The sequence below is a fragment of the Phoca vitulina genome, unplaced genomic scaffold (genome assembly GCF_004348235.1).
Source record: "Phoca vitulina isolate PV1807 unplaced genomic scaffold, GSC_HSeal_1.0 scaffold42, whole genome shotgun sequence".
Classification (NCBI taxonomy): Eukaryota; Metazoa; Chordata; class Mammalia; order Carnivora; family Phocidae; genus Phoca; species Phoca vitulina.
The window spans coordinates 273009-290825 of NW_022589745.1; the positions used below are offsets into that span (position 1 = coordinate 273009).

A 17817-nucleotide genomic window follows, 5' to 3' on the forward strand; every position below is an offset into this window, starting at 1 on the left:
CAAAAAAGGCAGAGATTTGACACTACATGAGCTGTAAATAGTACACTGTTCCATGACAGGAGCTGAAACAAGAAGGCAGAGGGCAGCCTTGATCTCAGCTTTGAACATGGGCCTCAAGCAGCTCAGACTTCTTGCTTCTCTGTGCTTATCTTCAAGTAGCCCTGCAGCAAGTGCGGTCATGTGGACTTCAGGTTACAAGTAAATTCTGGTGAGTGGGTGAATTCACGAATGCTTTGTAATAAGTTTTAAAATTAGGAAGTGTGAGTCCTCCTACCTTGTTTTTCTTTTTCAAGATGGTTTTGGCTATTTTGGGGTTCCTTAAAATTTCATATGAATTTCAGAATCACCTTTTCCATTTCTGCAAAAAAAGGTCATTAGAATTTGGAGAGGGATTGCCCAAATCCATAGATCACTTGCCATATTCATAATATTGAGTGTTCTAGTCCATGAACGTGGAATGTCTTTCCATTCATTGAAGTCTTCTTTGATTTCTTTCAGCAATGTTTTATAGTTTCAGTGTCCAATTATTTTATTTCCTTGGTTCAATTTCTTTCCAAATATTTTATTCTTTTGAACTCTATTGTAAATGGAATTGCTTTCTTAATTTCCTTTCAGATTATTTAATGCTGGTGTATAAAAACACAGCTGATTTTTTTATGTTGACCTTGTACCCTGCAACTTTGCTGGATTTCTTTATTTGCTCTAATAATTAGTTTGTTTTTTATGTGGATTCTATAGGATTTTCCATATTTAGAATCATGTCATCTGCAAACAGATATAGTTTTACCTCTTTCTTCCTAATTTGAATGCCTTTTATTTCTTTTTCTTGCCTGATTGCGCTGGCTAGGACATCCAGTACTACCTGGCGTAGCATTGTGAAAGTGGGCATCCTTTTTGTTCCTGATTTTAGAGGGAAAGATTTGGTCTTTCACTAACAAATGGGATGCTAGCTGTGAGTTTTTCAATTACCCTCTATCATGTTAAAGATGTTCTCCTCCATTCCTAGTTTGCTGAGTATTTTTAAATGAAGAAGTCGTGTTGAATTTTATCAAATGCTTTTTCTGTGTCTATTGAGATGATCATGTGGGTGTGTGTTGTTTTCTTCATTTTACCAATGTGGTGTATTACATGACTGATTTTCTTATATTGAACTGTCCTTGTATTGCTGGGATAAATCCTACTTTGTATAATCCTTGCATGATGTATAATCCTTGTAATGTGCTATTGGATTCAGCATGCTAAAAGGCAATGCTACTCAGTAAAAATGTTCACACCTTTCTTGTATAACTTAGCTTGAGCTTTATTTGATGAGTCCAGGTCAAGATCAAAAGCTGGAGTTACCTTAACTATTTGTTAATAACTGTTGGTTACACCTTTGTTAGTTGGACATTTCAGAGAAGTGGAAATTAATCATATTAAGGTCAGCATACAAAAAGTAGATTTCTGTTTCTAGGAGTTTTTTCAGTTCCATAATAGATTATTAACTATGCCTAGTCAACAAGTCTGTGATCCTGCATGGAATTCATACCAAATTTATCCAAGTTTTAAAAATAAGTATAGTAAAACATATGTCTTGTTATCTAATTCATATTTAAAACATAGGAATGTATGAAATCTGATTTCATACAACATCAGTATCTCCTTTTTTCTTTTTACTGATAGTGATTTGTAATCAAATTTAGTTTTGAAATGTTTTTCTCTAGATAAATATTTCCTAAGGATTATTGTGTTTTTGTGTGGTATGTATCAAAGGCATAATTCATTGACTCTTCATTGACTCCTGCATTTTCTCTATAATATTGCCTCCAGCTAGTGAATTAATTTTCTTTTTGGTGTTAGTTTTTATTTTTCATTTGAATTACAAAAGTAGTAATTTCCTATAGTTATGCTTTTGTCAATAATACATAGAGTTTTTACCAAAAATGGTATAATTCTTGAGATAGTTGTTATGTTTTTCCAAGATGTTCTTTAAAAACTCATGATACATGTGTATGAAGTTATATCCATTTTTTAAAAAAATTCATGTCTTTCTTCTCTCCTCATTTGCTTTTGAAGATATTAGAGGGTAAAATTCTTATTTCACATTTAAAAAATGATCTCTTCCATTAAAAGATAAAAATCCAAGACTTTTAAATTTCCTTTTAAGATTTATTTATTTATTTATTTGAGAGAGAGAGAGAGCACAAGACGGGGGGGCGGGAGAGGGAGAAGCAGACTCCCTGCTAAGCAGGGAGCCCGATGCGGGACTCGATCCCAGGACTCCAGGATCATGACCTGGGCCGAAGGCAGTCGCTTAACCAACTGAGCCACCCAGGCACCCAAATTTCCTTTTATTTTAGATAATCATCAACAAAAATTGATTTATTATAGTATATGTTTGCTATTAAAATAATTTTCATAATTAAAATTAAATATGTATTTATATCAAGTCTATTTTTAACCCCCTACTTTTGGTATTAGCACAATGTATTACAATTACTGTCACATCTTTAAGAGTGTGGGCTCCATCAGGCCAGGGGCTGATCCTCTTGATCTCTGTGTCAGTGGCCTCTGCTAGTGCAGAGCTTGGCATGGGCTAGTCCCATCCTTCCTCCTGTTGATCCTTCTCCTTCTGGTCACTTTTCCTTGCTTCTTGTTTTATTTATTTGTTTGTTTTTCTTCATTTCTCTTATTTTTCCCTTCTTCCTTCCTTCCTCCTTTCCTTCCTTTCCCTTTCTTTTTTCTCTTTCTTTTATCCTCATTTGTTGAATAAGAAAGCATAAGTAGTGATTTTATATCTCATCCATCTAGATGACATAATTTAAAATATGCATGTGACCATATCCTGAAATGCTATAGTATCTGCCTGCTGGATTAAGTTGAGTTAGGAACTCTAAAAATTCTGCAGTGCCCAGGAGGTCATTCCAGATATTGTTTGAAATACTTTCCTTTTCACAGTATCCATGCACTCCTTATACAGTATTTTGCAAAAAACAAAACAAAACAAAACAAAAAGAACAACAACAAAAAAAAAAAACATAATTGAGAATATAATGGGTGCCCTTTGATAATTCTGATTTGTTACCAGAAGAAAATTTGATGCTGCTTTACATTTCTGGTTACATCCCTCTTAGGTTGACTATTACTTGTTTTGACAACTGAAGTATCACTGGTTTGGTATTAGAAGACAATAAAGGCAGCTATACCCAAGAGAGCACTTAGGATGGAATGGGCACCCTCAAACAGAATGTACTTTCAGTAATTCTGCAGCTTTTCTAGAAGTGAGTCACCGCCAGCAGCAGCATATTTTGTCCAGGACATCTCCTTTGGTCACTAGGACTCTGTGTGACGCATGCTTGACCTTCATGAGCTGCTCAGTGCTTGGGAGACCTCCCTCTTCTCCATCAAGTTGCTTCTTCGGAAACGAAGTCCCAAGAATCCACACCTCAGTGTCAGAGGTTGCACTGGCACCTGGAGGTGACTGGGTGTCAGACTCTGTAGGACTGCTCCCCACCCCCCTCACTCCACTCACTTTCTCTAAGGGCTCAGGCTAGATACCTTCATTACTTTGTCAGGTGCAATTTACCAAAGTCATAAAAAAACACGCCACCCATATGTCTTTTGAAATAAGATTAAATTCCTTCATGAAAATATACTCTGCAACATGAGATCTATAGTTCTGGAAATAAGTATCCAGATTTCATCACTCATATCTAAGCAGGGAAGAATCTTCTTCCAAGCCCGGCTGAGGGAGAGAAATTATCTGATTAATCAGGAATATAATAATTCTTTTTGAAGAGTAGATTTTATTCGAACTCTAACAGGACAGTAGAGGATGGAACAAGGAAAGAAGCACAAAAGCGAGGCCAGTGGCTGAAGTTACCAGCTAGTCTTCATCACTGGTCAGTTTCTAAAGAATTTAAATATATTAAAACACAGGGAACACAAATTATAGTACATAATTTAATCTTGCCTTGGTGATTCAGAAACAATTCAGCATCTTGCTTCAGGGTTAGTATTATGAATATCTGTGGACACTGCATAGTTCTGTGCTTGAGAAATTTGCTTTATCAGCATTGATGTATATAACCCAGGAGACTTCACCTAAAACCCCAGTATCAGCCAGCATGTTTATTTAAAATCTAACCCTTCAGTGGTCAAAAGGTGCCAACTTCCAGTTATAAAATAAGTAATTCATGGAGATGTAATGTACAGTATAGTGACCATGGTTAATAACACTGTATTGTATATTTTAAAGTTGCTATAAGAGCAGATCTTAAAAGTTCTCATCACAAGAAAAGATCTATAACTATGTGGTGATGGATGGTAACTACACTTATTGGAGGGATCATTTTGCAATACATGCATCTATCAAATAATTATGTTGTCCATCTGGAACTAATACAATGTTGTATGTCAATTATACCTGAATAAATAAAATAATGGTAGACATTTGTCTTTCTATTACGCTTAATGCTTTAATTCATGTTACTTATTGGAAAACACTTATCATGTGAAAAATATTTGTACATGTCTTGAGTCTATTTTTAGCACAATCTCTTTATGTATTCATCAGTTGCTGTACCATTGTAATACTTTATTAATTATTAAAACTGAAAATACATTTTAATGTCATTTATACAAACGACAACTTACTGTACTTTGTTTTTTAATTTTTCTCTATTTGTTTCTGTAAATGAGTTTAGATTTATTCTGTCAAGTTATATGGGAAGAATTAATATCCTTCCAATATTTTGTTTTAATTCAAGACCTATCTCTTTATTTATCCAGGTCTTTTAGAGTTTTCCCCCTCAACAAATGACAGATTTACCATATAGGTCCTCTACATTTATGAATGTGCATTCCTAGGTCCTTTATATTTTTTGTTGCTGTTATAAAAAGAGTCTTTTCCATCATATTTTTTGATACCAGCACTGAGATTTTTCACATTTACTTGTGTCTGATCACCTTATTTCATTACTAATTTCCAATAGGCTCCCTTCGGCTTCACAGGTCTCATGACCTACAAGCTGCACTAATTTGGTCTCCTGTTTTTCCATGTTTGCTTCTTTCTTGTTTTGTCTTTTTTTAAATTAATTAATAATTGATTTGAGAGAGAGAGAACATTGGGGAGGGGCAGAGGGAGAGGGAGAGAGAGACTCTCAAGCAGACTCCCTGTTGAGTGAGGAGCCCGATGTGGGGCTGGATCCCACGAGCCTGAGAGCACAACCTGAGCTGAAACCGAGAGTTGGATGCACGACCGACTGAGCCACCCAGGTGCCCCTTCTTTGTTTTGTTTTATTGAATCAGGTAGAATACCCAGAACAAGGAAATCAATGACAAGTGGTCAAAAGTAGCGGACTTAGACCAGTTCAATCCCAGCTCTACTGTTCACGTCTGAGTGACTTTCTCCAAGTCATGTCCCTGTGAAGGTGTCCACTAAACGGGAAATACAGGCACCTTCATGGGTCAGTGCAAGGATTGGAGATAATTTTTGTCATTACCTTGGGTTAGAGGCCAGAATATACATTTCATTGTAGTTATTGTTTATACTAAATAATTGTGATAATACTGGGCATCCTTGTTTATTCTTAATTTTAAGAAACAGCATCCTCGTTTATTCATTTTTTAAGAATGAATTTCTTGTATTAGTCTGACATTAAGGTTTTTGATGATTGTTTGCAACTGATTTGTTTTAAAGCCAAGTTTGGTATAAATGGAAGATTTTTTCCCCATAAATAGATGCTGGATTTTATTATAAGGTGGTTTTATGATCTCTAGAAATAATATTTTTCCTTGACCAAGGGGTGTGATGAATTCTGATAGTGCATATATTAGTATTAAACTATCCTTGCATTTTTGATATAATACTACCTGGTCAAAATGTATAATTACGTTAGATTAGTAAATACATAATATATAAGGTTTATGTTTCTAGGATGGAAAATACTCTTCATAACTGTGTTTCTAATGTTGTGATTTTGCATTTTCTTTTATTTATTGAATACTCTCAGAAAATAATTATTTTATTGTTTATTTTTAAAGATTAACATTTGAATTATATAATTCATTATATTTCTGTCTTCTGACTCTTTATTTTTGTTTTATTGTTCAGACTGCTGTCCTTATTTTCTACAGAATTGTTAATTGCATGCTTGCTTTATTTCCACTTCTTAAAACTAATAATAAAACACTATTTACCCATATTTTAGATGCTATTTTTTGACTGTATAATTATACTACTGGCTATTTGTATTAAAATCATTTTAGCCTGTGTTCCCTAGTTGTCACATTCAATTTGACAACATCCTATTCTTAAAATCTATGTTTAAAAATAGGAGTCACTTTATGGCACATTGTACTCGTCTGTCCCGTGGCCCTCACAAAAGACCATGAATTTGGTGGCCTGCACATAGACGTGCATGTTCTCTTGGTCCTGGAGGCTGGAAGGCTATCAGGGCATGGATGAGGTTGGTTTTTGGTGAGTTGTGTTTTCTGTGAGCTGTGTCCTCCCAGGTCTTCCCTCTGTGAGTGCTTCCTTGGGGTTCTTCCTATTCTTGTAAGAACACCAGTCCTCTGGGAGTAGGAACATACTCTGTGACCTCGTTTGACCTTCGTGAAAGCCCACAAGGCCTCTCCAGTTACAGTCATGTTGGCAGTTAGGGCTTCAGCCTATGGATTTGAAGGGTGCACAGTTCCACCCATAACATACGTCACTATATTTCACATTCTATATTTTGTGATTGAAACATATTTTTGATATCTGAGTCTGTTTCTGTAAACAGATTTCTTTAGACATGTCTATGTTTAATTGGTTTCAATACTTACTGGTATTTTTCCATTCTTGAACTCTTCGCTTGGATTCCTGTCATGCTGGATTGGAATTACTCTCCGGGGAGATTTTTCAAGAAAGCTTCATGAGTGGGATTGTTTTGAACTCTGCTATTTCTATTTATTAGATCAAACACACCTTGATGATTAAAACATCATGTAGTCATGTGTCCTCTTTCAAACATTGGTAGGCCTTATTCCATTATATTTTGACATTTAAGCTTTAAGAGGAAAATTATATTTTGGGTTCTGAGTAGGCAAATTCGCTCTCATCCTATTTCAATAAAACTTAAGTTCTTTCTTTATTCTTGTTGTCCACACAACTATATCTGTTGTCACTATTGGTTGATTTTTTTTTTTTTTTTTTGGTCTGGAATGACTACATTTGCTGCTTTGCAGCTCAGGAAAGTGTCTTATATATTTTTTTCTATTGTGCTTCTATATCCCTGCAAGCTTTCTTTGTATCACCAGAGATCTTTATAAAGTTCCTCTATTTTCTGTTCTCCATAAATATCCACTTCACTCCCATGACTTTCTTCTACTTCATATTCTAGAGCAGTGCGCAGTCTTCCCTTCACATCTCCGAGTGTGTTTATGGATGATTATTCAACTCTTGCTAGCAGTTCCCTACATGCACTGTTTCCAAGATTCTTCTCTGCCCTTTTACAGAGCTTTTCTGTGACAATTGTACCTCCCTGAGGTCAAACTACTGTGGCCGACTCAGTCCTACCCTCACGCTTTAACAACCGATTTCCTGAAAACACAAAGTTTTGCTTGAGATGGCTGCTTCTGAAGAGCCCAAGAAAGCCTGTGTGGACAAGGAAGCCGGCAGCATCTGGCAGCCATGAGAGCCCTATAAAGACCCTAGAATGACAGACGGACAGCGGTTTCTGGATAGTACTCCATCTGCATTCCTAATCTGGGGGAGATTTTCTAAGCGCTTCCAAGTTTCTTCTCTTGTGGAGGGGGTCCTCAGTCGTTTAAAGCCATGCCTGGGCACACTGTTTTACTCAGGCTTCCTCTATTATACAGTAAGAAAAGATTCTGCACAAGTCAGACTTCTGTGGTAAGTCCGTCTCAGCCTTGGGTGTTGTGCATTTTCAGCGTCTCCTCTTCACGGCTTGGTGGGGAGGAGGGAGATACGTGGGGATGGTGGAGAGGTGTTGTAGCTGCATTCAGATTTTCCCCTGAAATTTCCCATCCTGCATCTGTTCACCGTGTCTCTCCACACCCTTCTTAACTTGCTGAGGGGCAGGACAACTGGGGAGGAAGATAAGGAGGTCCTGTCAAAACTCTGTTTATATTCAGCACAGCATGCTGATCTGTGGTTACTCGCCAAATCTCAGTTTATATGACTGAACTTAAACCCTTTAAATATTTTAGTGCGTAGAGATTTTAGTGTATAGAAACAGTGACATTTTTAATTTCCAAAGGATATGAGAAAGACTTTTGCTGCATTCCACTAAAATTTTAGGAGTCTAGACAAAGTGCTTCAGTTGTTCCAATTTTAGAAGTCTAAAATCTGGGTTTATTTGATAATCCAGAAAGATGATGTGAATTTCCATAGATTATGCAAATAGATGTAACTGTGTGACATTTGGCAAATATATTAACATCTCTGGACTTTATTGAAATCTTAGATATAGGCTGCTGCAGTTGATTTATTCATGTGGGTGTAGTTCAGTTCCCTGGGAGATAGGTACTGGAGTAGTCCGCTAACCGTCTGCCACAGTGAATGGTCTTTTTACTGTTCTTACAGGCATATATTATGCTCACTTTTGTGGGTTCAAGGGAGGGTAAATGGGGGGCTTCTTTCCAAAGCCATGTGTCCTGTGGACATTCCATGTACACTAGGGGCTCCTACCCATGGGTGATTTTTGCACTGACATTTTGGTCATCACACCTCAGGGGAGGGTGTTGGCATCTAGCAGGTGGAGGCCAAGGATGCTGCTAACATCCTACAATGCACAGGATGGCCCCCACAATAAAGAACTATCCAGTCCAAAATGTCAATAGTTCCAAGGCTGAGAAACTTAGACACATACTGTTGTACTGCGATGTGGCTCTTCCTGCCTTTGACGATGTTAGGTGTCTGTCATTTCATACCACAACTGATGTCTTTGAATTTATCCTTGATGTAGCCACAAAGCTTCACTAGGCCTGAAGACCACTTCATTTTTAAAGTACATATATTTTTGCCTACAAATGCTCAAAGCACATATAATAAAAGTGCTTTAGTTGTTCCAAAAAAGAATGCTGTATTTGTTCCAAAATCTAAATACTGCACTTGAAAGAGATTTTAAATCCATATGGTCCACATGGAAAGGCTCTTTCATGAATACTTGTTGGCTTGGGACATTACCAACATCATATTTCAAATGACAATATTCCCAAGAATCTTAAAGAATAGTATAATTAGAATCAGAAATTTTGAGCTGGAATGAGTTTTAGGGACCATCCAAAATTTGAGATGTTCAGCCAGACTCCAAACACTCCAGCCAGTGTCTCCAACACTTTGGATGTGACATCTGAGGCCCAAAGAGGTGAGGCTTAACGACCCCCGGGGGGCAGAGCAGGCTCCCTGGCTCCTGGGCCAGCAGGTCACCTTCATCTACAGTGAGCTACTTCATCTGCTCAGTGGTTGGTGAGACAAACACTTAATGAAGGAGCCTCATTTCTACCTCTTTCTACAACAATACACATTACCTTTTTTACATAATATCTCCAGTATAAATATAAAAGAGTGATTGTTGAGAAGATAGAATTTCACAGCAGATGCAGTAAAATTTGAAACATGGCTCACTACTCTAAGGATTTACATAAGTTACCTAAACCCTGTCCCTGATGTTGCTGTCATTAAGCATTCATTGCGAGTGTCATGTTCACCAGGCACTGTGCTATAGAGCAAGCAACTGTGAGATGAGAAACAAGCACCTTCCTGACCTGGTGGGGCTCACAGTTTGGTGTATGGCAACTGCATGGAATAAAAACCTGATAGGACCCCTATGTTTAATATTTCAACAGGGTTTCATTTGACTTATTGAACTCTTGTGTATTTCTGTGCCTGTTATTGAATCTGTAATTATTCTAGATTATCTGTTGCACCCCTGGGGCAGTGGCAGGCATGGATACACAGTTGGAACACGTCAGAGTTTGGCATCTGCTCCTTAGGCATTTACAATCTCATGATAGAGGAAGAAGCTGAAGAAGAAGGCAGAGGTCAATATATAATAGTGAATTGTGATAAAAATGATTGGGAACATCCAGGGAGCTAGCAGAGGCACTTCTGGGCTTACCAGTTGGCTGACTGGTCAAGGACGGCCTTTCTGAGGAAGCAGCACTAGAAGGATGAATACAGGTTATTCGGGGAGAGTGGGCCAAAGGGCCACTCCAAGCAGAAGAAATAGTGTATCTGCTGTTTTTGCTGCTAGAAAATAGAAGGTATTCCTTCACTCTGCCATCAATGAACACACTGACTTAACCAACTTCCTGAGCAACTCACAGTATTCCCAGAGGATGGGCTGATTAATGTGAGGTAGTGGTAAGAAGCAAAGGTTTTGGGGTCAGCTGACCTGGGTTCCAACCCTGTCTGTGATTTGTTACCAGAAGGACCATGGATGGGATTGACTCCCTAAGCTCTTAGCATGAGCGATGCCAGAAGGTGGAATGCCCTTCCTCCTTGTGTCTCTGGGCTCAACTCCTAACCAATTTCAGTCTTCCCTCAAAGTCATCTTCCCCTTGAGGCTTGGCCCTTGTATTTTGAATTGCAGCCCTTCATTACCCCAGTAAATCCTATACCCTTTCCTTAGTTTACCTTTCTCAGCATACCAATTACCTGTAATTCTACACATTTTCTTTGTTTATTATATGTCTCCTCCACTAGAATTAATCTGTGTGAAACCAGCGGTTTTCATTTGCTCTTTTTATTCACTGCTAAATCCAGTGCTTAGAAAAGTAGCCGATATATCAGACACAGAAGAGATACTTGTTAAAAGCATAAATCTCACAGGCCTCTTTAGAATCTTAGAGATAATGCATGCAAAGACTATAGTATACTACCTGGCATAGAGTAAGTGCACAAAAAATGGCAAACATTTTTGTATTTTAATATAAAAATTAGTGTTTAAATTGAAAAATGTTAACAATGCTTCCTTTTAAGATTTTTTTTTTTTTTTTAAGTGAGGACTTTCTGGACAATCTCTTCAACAAATTGTGCTGGGAAAACTGGATATCCACATGCAAAAGAATGAAGTTGGATCCTTACCTCACACCATATACAAACATTAACTCAAAATGGATCAGAAATCCATCAAAATTAATCAAAAATTAATTTAATAAAAAATTAACTCAAAGAGACCTAAATGTAATAACTATAAAACTCTTAGAATAAAACAGAGGGGAGCTTCATGATATTGTATTTTCAGTGATTTCTTGGATATTATACCAAAAGCAGAGGCAGAAAAAGGAAAATATATAAATTGAACTTCATTAAAATTAAAAACTTTTGTGCATCAAAGGACACTACCAACAGGATGAAAAGACAACCCACAGAGTGAGAGAAAATATTTGCACATCATATACCTGATAATAGATTAGTATCTGGGATATAGAAAGAATTGCTACAGCTCAACAACAGTAATAAAACCAAACAAACCAATTAAAAAATGGGCAAAAGACTTGAGTAGATGTTTCTCCAAAGAAGCTATACAGATAGCCAATAAACACAGCAAAAGATTCTCAAAAATGTTAACTGTTAGGGAAATTCAAATCAAAACCACAATGAGATACTCCTCGACACCCATTAGGATGGCTCTTACTAAACAGAGAATAGCAATAGTTGACAAGGATGCCGAGAAATCAAAGCCTTTGTGCTATTGTTGGGAATGTAAAATGGAAAACAGCATGGAGTTTCCTTAAAAAATTAGATGCAGAATTATCCTATGATCCAGTAATTCTACTTCTGGTTATACACCCTAAAGAACTGAAAGCAGAGACTCAAACAGATATTTGCACACCATTTTCATGGCAACATTATTCACAATAGTTAAAATGTGGAAACAGTGCAAATGTTCATCAATGTGTAGATGGATAAACACCGTGTGGTACATAAGTACAATGGGATAATATCAGTCTTTAAAAGGAAGGAAACTCTGACACCTGCTACAACATGGATGGACCTTGAGGAAGTTATGCTCCTCGAAATAAGCCAGTCCCAGGAGGACATAGTACACAATTCCACTTAACTGAGGTACCTATAATAGTCAAATCCATAGAGACAGAGAGTAAAATGGAGGCTGCAAAATAGAATAGGGGCTGGGAGGAGGAAGAATGGGGAGTTAGGGTTTAATGCACTCAGAGTTTCAGTTTGAGAACGTGAGAAAGTTCTGGGGGTGGGTGGTGGGGATGGTTGCACCACAGCATGGATGTGCTAATGCCCATGAACAGTAAACAGACAAATGGTGAAAATGTTTGTTATGTTATATATTTACCACAATAAAAATGAGGACTTTCTAACAAATACTATCAATAATTCTAAAGATATTTTCAATATTGCATAATTTGCATAATTCATATTTTCAAGGTTGTAATATATAATGTTGTGACATCAGACATTTTGGCATCTTTTTCCTTATGTTTGTCTCCTGTATTTATTTTCTTAATCCAAAGCTTTAGAAAATTTGCCATTTTGGAGGAATCAACTTTAGACTTTCCTAACACAAACTATTGGATATATTAAAAGAAATTGAATATAATAATGGCAGTGGGGGAGTAGAGACAGCTGAGAGTATTTTCACCTCTACCAGGTGCCAATTTTAGGTTGTGTTGTTGAATTCCCATGACCACCCCATGTGGCAGATGCTACTTTGCCAATGTTAGAGAACCAAAGATCAAGAAAGATGAATGCATTTGCCAAGGTTGAGACACATAGACATGCTGAAGACTTCTTCCTTTTTTAACTTTTGGGATATTAACATTTTATAACCTCCATATTCAGACATCAGAGTCTGTTCATTCATGACCCTTTCTTTTTTACTGACTTAATCATTTAAATGAAGTGTACTGAGCTCCTTGCCTGCCAGGCTCTGGGGGGTTTGGTACAAACCATTCCAGTTTTGTCCTGTAGGAGCTGAGGCCAGGAGTTTGCAGGGCACTGAAGCAGGTGATTCCTTCTCACAGTACAATTCCTGCTATCCGCTGGGAAACACAGTTTCAGTTTTAAAATGATGGCTTTTGTCGGACAAAATTCATTGAAATTCATCGGTCTAGAGTGTAATTTGTCAAATGAATTCTTAATTTACCTTAGTTGATTATTCTAATTTATGATTCCATGCTTTTCCCCTTAAGGGAATGAAGAGAGAAACTTCCATCATGATGGAACTGTTAAACATTTTGTTTCTACTATACCACACTGCCTGTATTCCTATCCAGGTTTTGAAAACTGCTATTTGTCAAGCAAGAATAGAGATAGAACATTGGGATTACAGAAAGTAGGCTGAGATGCTGCTTACTTTAGAATTCACCTTTGAACAGTGCGGATATTAGCAACAGCATCTTAGAACATTAACTCAGCGACTCACTTAGCTCCAGACTGATGGAGATACCACGGGACTGCAGAACCGAGGCTGAGCGGCTGACTTCCCAGCTGAGCAGACAAAGGCTCACTTAGAACCGCAGAGATGGGGAGGAAGGCCAGCCCAGGGGAGCGCCGCTGTGAAGTCGCTGGGACTCCAAGCGCTCAGCTCACTTCAGAGTAGACCTGGCAGTGCAAGAGCATCATACAGTGAGCACCACTGAATATGAAACACATGGGTTGTGTTGCAGCTTGTGTGCTTAACATGAAAAATGCCATATAATTACAGATTTATTCATTTAAATGTTGTAGTTTCTCTTCACATTTTGGAGCCATTGTTTTTTAGCCTTAGAGTGGTTCCGGGGACAACTGTGCCTACCGGATAAAACGACCTTGACCTGAAGAAGAGGTTAAGTCTTCTACAAGGTCACCCAGTTGACTAGTGGCATGGTGCCTGGCACCTGCTGATGCCAACAGATGAGCACAACCCCTGTGAGCACAGCTGTGATATCAATGGCTAATGGGCATTTATTGGCCCCATCGATACAATACACATTGTAGCAAACCTCATTCTGAGCTCTGATCAATAAGATTGTCATCTTAATTAATCATGGAGACAGGACACAAATAGAAAGTGAGGATCCACAGTTTACAGAGAGAGAGAGGGAGAGGGAATGTAATTCACCAACAGGGTCTTCAGTGGCGTCTTATTCACTGCCTGGCATGACAAAACCCTGAGGAGTCCAAAGAAGATTTGCAGTCTCATAAATTGCACAGGCCTTGTCCTAGAACAGAGGTGAGAGAGGTGATCCCAGACATCATACAGGCGAGGACATCCAGGCAGAGAGGTGACTCCTCTGGGGCTGGGGCTAACCTGGGGCCACCTTCACTCCCTCACAGAGCTCGCAATATTTTCTTGCTTGTTTTTTATTTCTATCATGTCAGGAAAGAAGGTATGTTCAAACTTCATTGAATGTGTTCCTGAATAAAGGTGTCAGTACACGGGCCCCCAGTGTTGGAGCTCATGTTCATATTTGAGGGATTGAGAAATGTAAGGAGAATTGCCAAATCACAGAAGTTAAGAAAAGATCTAATTTGGCATTTTGAGCAACACTGGGAGTTCAATATCTGAGCAAAGCCTGAAGACATGAGCCAAACGCCCTTCAACAGACAAATGGATAAAGAAGATGTGGTCCATATATACAATGGAATATTACTCAGCCATCACAAAGGATGAATACCCAACTTTTGCATCAACATGGATGGGACTGGAGGAGATTATGCTAAGTGAAGTAAGTCAGCAGAGAAAGTCAATTATCATATGGTTTCACTTATTTGTGGAACATAAGGAATAGCATGGAGGACATCAGGAGAAAGAAGGGAAAAATGAAGGGGGGCGGAATCGGAGGGGGAAACGAACCATGAGAGACTATGGACTCCAAGAAACAAATTGAGGGTTTTAGAGGGGAGGGGGTGGGGGGATGGGTGAGCCTGGTGATGGATATTAAGGAGGGCACGTACTGCATGGAGCACTGGGTGTTATATGAAAACAATGAATTGTGGAACACTACATCAAAATCTAATTGTGATCAACATAATAAAATAAAATAAAATATTTTTAAAAAGCCTGAAGACATGGAACAAGCAGGACCTCAGGCAGAGGCCATGCTGTCATGAGCCTGACCTCCTGTAAATAAAACCAAAAACCCGGTCTTCTGTGTGACTCTGACAGGTTCCCTGGAGCGTGCCTCCATGGACAGTAAAGTACTCCTGGAAGGCATCGTGTGGGCTAGCAGGAGCAAAGCTCGGAGTTGAAAGATTTCCCCGGACTTTCTCTTACACAAGTGTGGAATCCAGAAAACGTGTTTTCTCTTCATTGAGCATAATGAGAGCCTGTTGGTTGCAGAGAAGATACTCTTGAGCACCAGTTTACCGATGTGACCTGGAATCCAGGGTCTAAGGATGTGCTGTGAAGCATGGGGTAACATTACAATGATTACTTGAAATCTTAGGTATCACATTAAAGTGTGTATGCATTCCATCCCTTATTTCAGAATTCCACAGCTCTTTAAAAATACAAACACAGTAATTTGCCCCACCTCTGATTACTTTCCTTTCAGTAATCAGAGAGGGAGACAAACCATGAGAGACTCTTAACTATAGGAAACAAACTGAGGGTTGCTGGAGGTGAGATGGGTGGGGGGGGATGGGATAATTGGGTGATGGGCATTAAGGAGGGCACGTGATGTGAGAACCCTGGGCGTTATATGCAACTGATGAATTATTGAAACTAAGGATATACTATATCTTCCTAATTAAATTTAAATAAAAACATAGTTATCAAACTCAAAGTCATCATTAAGATTTATTATAATCCTTTTTAACAAATAAATGATGTATTTGTTCTAAAAAATAATTTGCCCCCAATATCTTTGAGTAAAAGTGAGATTCCAAGAAGATATAATAAGCAGTCTCAGAATTTGGGTCCCTTCAGCCACACTGTTCACCAAAGGGTCTACAAACCCAGACCCACAGATGGTGTGCGCACAGGCATCAGCCCCTACGAGAAAAGCAGATGTACCTTTCCCCCTTCTCTTCTCTACTCCTGCCCACAGGCCTTCAGCTATGGACCAAGGCCCAGGTAGACTCTAAAGATGGTATTTGTCCAGCATGCCAGGTGATCCCGGGGAAGGAGGAGAGGGTGGTGGGCAGAGCTGGAGGTGGACAGACACACACATCCTTTCTGGAATTCTTTATGCACTCTGCCTTCCACAGTCTCCATGGATCCAAGTTGGTAGACTTCTGCCCACATCTTTTCATCCAAGGGAAAAACACAGGAAGCGGGCAACTTAGACCAAATCCTATGAACGAGATACACGTGAAACTAGATGAGTGTTTCAGGGCTTGCATGTGGGTTAGTCCAGCTTACAAGAGGGAATATTTTAACACCCTGATGTCTGGTCCCCAACAAGTAAAAAAGCATGCATTTTCTTGGCTGTCACCTTTCTGTGCGTTACTCTGAAGAAAGGTGCAAATATTTATTCTATTTACCTCTTTCCTTCTCCTTCCATTTCTTCCTGCTTGATCAGTGTTGGTTGCTGAAGAATGGGAGCGGTGGCTTCGTGAATCCTAACAGGAGGAAAGGTGAGCCAACAAGCCAATGGATCCGTAACATTCCTGTCACCTCATCGCCCGGGGCGTGGAGCCTCTTTCTCAGGCTCAGCCACCGTCCAAGGACTCCACAAGGCAGAAGAGACTCTCCAAAGTGCAAATGCTGTAATTTCTCATGGAGCCCAGCAGTGCCTTTGGGGGTAAATCTGGCTTGCAGACGCATTTTGCTTGGCCCTCACAACATTAAAAAGTAAGCTAACAGTAAAGTTTACACAAAAAGCTCTGTCACCAGCTTGCTTTGCAAGGAGGAAGATCTGGTCGTTCTGGACCTCCAGCTGCCCTGGTGTGTGAGAGCTACCTCCCAGAGCTGGTGCCCTTTCAATCCTGCACCCCTGCAGCTGGTCAGCATCCCGCATGAGCCAGTACGTTCGTATTCGCCCGTTGGGATTGGAGTGTGCGTGCCATCCAGTTCAGACCCAGCCGTCCAGTGAGCTTTCATCAGTGGAGAGAACAGATGCGTTCAGCAAGCATATGCATACGATTTCCCATGCTGAGATTTTATTTTTCTTTCAGGTTGGCCGTGATTGCTGGGATGTGGGAAGAGCGGCTGGGTGGGCAGACAGAAGAGGCTCACAGTGCCCCCACCGCTGGCCCTCTGCACGGCTACTCCTGTTCCACGCTGGAACGTCAGACACAGAATAAACAAAAAGAAGTGACAAGGCAAAGGTGAGTCACAGAGAATAAGCATTTCAGAAATATAAAATTCATAAGATGATTCACTATACAAAAGAATAAGTTATTTTAAAGATAAATTTCAAAAATAAAAATAAGAATCGATAGTGATTGGAAAAGTAGATATATAGCAATTAAAATAAACAATATAAAATATGAAAACAGAAACAAACTAATAGGAATTTTATTTAACACTGAAAATGCTAAAGTAATGTCAAAAACACGGAGTTGAATATTACGAAGTTCATACTTTGGGCATCGAACCTGGTCAAATATCAGCAATTTCCAGTGGCTCAAGCCCGTGTGTATTACCGTCGCTCCGACGCTGCTCCTGGGCCCTGCAGGAACAGCCGCGCCCGCTCCTCCTCTCGCCGCCCGCCCCGCTGCCCTCGCGTGTCGGCCCCGCACCTGCCCCGGCCCCGCACCTGCGCCGGCCCCGCACCTGCCCCGGCCCCGCACCTGCGCCGGCCCCGCCCCTGCCCCGGCCCCGCCCCTGCGCCGGCCCCGCCCCTGCGCCGGCCCCGCACCTGCGCCGGACCCGCCCCTGCGCCGGCCCCGCACCTACCCCGGCCCCGCACCTGCCCCGGCCCCGC

The 17817-nt window shown here is 39.7% G+C and overlaps 1 long non-coding RNA gene across 1 annotated transcript in view; it reads left to right on the forward strand.

Moving 5' to 3' along the window:
* The first annotated feature begins 15043 nt into the window (after positions 1-15043).
* LOC116648251 overlaps positions 15044-17817 on the forward strand; it is a 10624-nt gene continuing 7850 nt past the window's right edge. The window contains exons 1-3 of the long non-coding RNA XR_004302481.1: positions 15044-15362; positions 16471-16525; positions 17066-17218. This is a non-coding gene — a long non-coding RNA (uncharacterized LOC116648251). The remainder of the gene's footprint in view (positions 15363-16470; positions 16526-17065; positions 17219-17817) is intronic.